The 2,631-nt window shown below is 51.7% G+C and overlaps 1 long non-coding RNA gene across 1 annotated transcript in view; it reads right to left on the bottom strand.

Annotated features, from left to right (window-relative positions):
- Nucleotides 1-2,182, bottom strand: part of LOC111814928 — a 4,653-nt gene extending 2,471 nt beyond the window's left edge. Inside the window, exons 1-2 of the long non-coding RNA XR_002819779.1 lie at nt 2,098-2,182; nt 219-364 (exon numbers count right to left, since the gene is read on the bottom strand). This is a non-coding gene — a long non-coding RNA (uncharacterized LOC111814928). The remainder of the gene's footprint in view (nt 1-218; nt 365-2,097) is intronic.
- Between the last annotated feature and the right edge of the window lie 449 nt (nt 2,183-2,631).

The following is a 2,631-nucleotide window of genomic DNA, read 5'->3' as shown; positions in this document are numbered from 1 at the left end:
GGGGTCGGCTCAGCCCACTCTGAGGATGGGGCTGGCGCAGCATGTGGTGCTGGGGATTGAACTGCAGTCCCTGTGCTTTGCCTAAGCTTGCCTAAGCAGGCGCTTTAGACTGCTGAGCTATCTTGCTAGCCCAACAACTGGAATTAATCTTAAAAGATCATTGCCTGCTATACATCTTATAAAGGAATAATTTATAACTCATATCTCAATAACCTTACCTCTGAAGAACTCTCTGTTTCAACATCAATCTCATCTGAACTTTTAGCAGAGTCTTCTACCTCAACACCATCATTCATAAGTTTTGCATTGCTTGAGATGAATAAAAGACCCAAACATAGTCCAAAGCTTGGGAAATACATACTATCTGTGAAATGAAAAATAATTAGTGAAAATAAAGGAGTGAAATTATTTAAAATGTGCCTTGAACAAATAAAATATAAAGCTCAAATCTTTTAGCAAACATTCTACAGCTATAAATCTTCTTTCAAAAACAAAGAGCCAACAGCATAAAATATAGTGATTGTCAAATTCGTGTAATATGTAGGCCCCTTTACAAGAAAAAGTGAGGCATGACGACGCAGGCTCTTATTCCAGTTCTTTGGGAGGATGCAGGAGTGAGGCAAGAGATCAGGGCAGGGTAAACTGGCAGGGCAACTGGGTTTGATCTGTCAACCTTGGAGAGCTGTCAAGCCACAGCTGATCCAGGCTGAGCGTCTGCGAGTCACCTGTCAATCACGAAGAGCTGTCAAAACACTGCAGAACAGCTCAGGAGCTCTGCAAGGATCCGCCAGGTCTAACCGGCAGGCGGACTCTGCAGCCACTGCCCCCCCTGTTCTGGGAGTGGCTGCTCCTACACATCTTGCCTCTTGTCTTCTTTGCATCTCCTCTTCCACAAACGCCCAACTCTTACATTCATCGGTCATCTCCATTAAGATCTTTGGGCAGAACATGAACCAGGCACCAGCGCACCCCACACATTCCGACAACAGGGGGACTACAGGCTTTGAGTTCCACCTGGGAAACTTAGCAAGAACTTTGTCTCAAAATAAAAAACAACAAAAAGCTTTTGGGATGTAGCTCAGCACAAGGCTTTGGGTTTAATCTCCAGCACCGCAAAATAAACAAGTAAATAAAATATAAAAAGTTATGATACCTAAATGTTCAGTTGTTTTCATAAAAATGTTGCTTAAATGTATATGTACTATTGGAACTTTATAAAAATCAAAACACATTTACAGGTAAACAGCAACAAACCAAAGAAAAGGGATTTTTAATCACAACTTTGATGTGGAAGAGTTTTGCCAAAATTAAAGCAGAATTGAAAGATCAAACAAACATGAGCTTACTGCTTCCAAGCAGATTCCTCCTAAGTGAAAAAGTTTCTTTGCGTTCATCACTTTCTCCCCTTCCCCCTCCCGGCTCTCCACCCATCCCCCCAGAGCTTTGTGGCCGCCAGCTTTTTAATCACAAGCAAACCCCTCCACCTCCCTGTTTGGGCATATGCTATAAATAAAAGCAGCTGAAGTATCTGACTGATAGTAAACAGGCCATAAGCGTTAATAAGTCTCTAGTAATTAGGGCTCCCTTGGATTCCACACCACCTCGGGCTGTCTCCCCAGGGGCGCACTGGTCTCCGCGCGGTGCCTAGGGAGTGGCCCGGCGTCGCCGGCCACGGTCGCGGGGTGGGCGGAAGTTTGGAAGCAGCCGAGAGGACCCGAGCCCGGCCGAACCCAGCCGAGCCCAGCCGAGCCCCGCCGAGCAGAGCCGAGCCCAGCCGAGCCCGCGGCACTCGCGGGGATAACGGACGCTGCCCGCGGAAGCCCGAACTGAGCCGCGCTGGCTCGCATCCCTCGCAGCAGGTGGACACAGTCCACGGCCCATCAGGCCGGCAGCGCCCACTCCAAAGCCTCGCCCACTGCACCCCGTCTCCGAACTCAACATCCCTCCCTTACCGGCCCCGACCTGTTCAGCCTTTGCCGTGGGAGAACAGGGTGCGGCTAGGAACCCCCACCAGAGCGAAACAGAAGCCAGGACGCCGATCCCTCACCCCAGCCCGAGTGCAAAGGGAAGCAGGAAGGTAGCCGAGTGCTCACAAACCTGTCCTGCCGGCTAGTTTTCGGGACTAGCAGCCCAGGCGTCCGGCTCTTTGCTACTTGTGGCCCGCGTCTCCCCACACCAACAGAGCCCGGGCTGCCCAGGAGCGACTGTTACCCGCGCATGCGCACGCGCAACCAGGGAGGCCGTGGGCGCAGGAGGCGGGCGAGGCGCGCTCCCGGGAGCCCGCTCAACGGCCTCCGAGCGGGCGGGACCACGCCCCCCGCCCAGCCCAGCCCCGCCACGCCACGCCCCAGCCACTCCCCGCTCTCCGCTGGCTCTGCCCACCTAGGTGGGCTCCTTGGCAGGACTGCCTTCTACATCTGTGGGCTTGGTCTCCTAAACGCCTGCTCTCTCTTGATACACTGCGGGTCCACCTAGTGCTCTGTAACCTTGTTGTGAATTTTATTTACAGCGTACTTTTGAGATGGAGCCGCTGCTCTGGGATTCTTGTAGAGTTCAGAGGAGCCGTCCTCGTGGTGTTAACCAGGGTAGCGTAATAAATGTAGCATGTGAAAATATTTTCTTTTCCGACAA

The sequence above is a fragment of the Octodon degus genome, unplaced genomic scaffold (genome assembly GCF_000260255.1).
Source record: "Octodon degus isolate 3935 unplaced genomic scaffold, OctDeg1.0 scaffold02159, whole genome shotgun sequence".
Lineage (NCBI taxonomy): Eukaryota > Metazoa > Chordata > Mammalia > Rodentia > Octodontidae > Octodon > Octodon degus.
The sequence above is the reverse complement of the archived record's forward strand: the minus strand, read 5'-3'. Positions and strand labels throughout refer to the sequence as shown.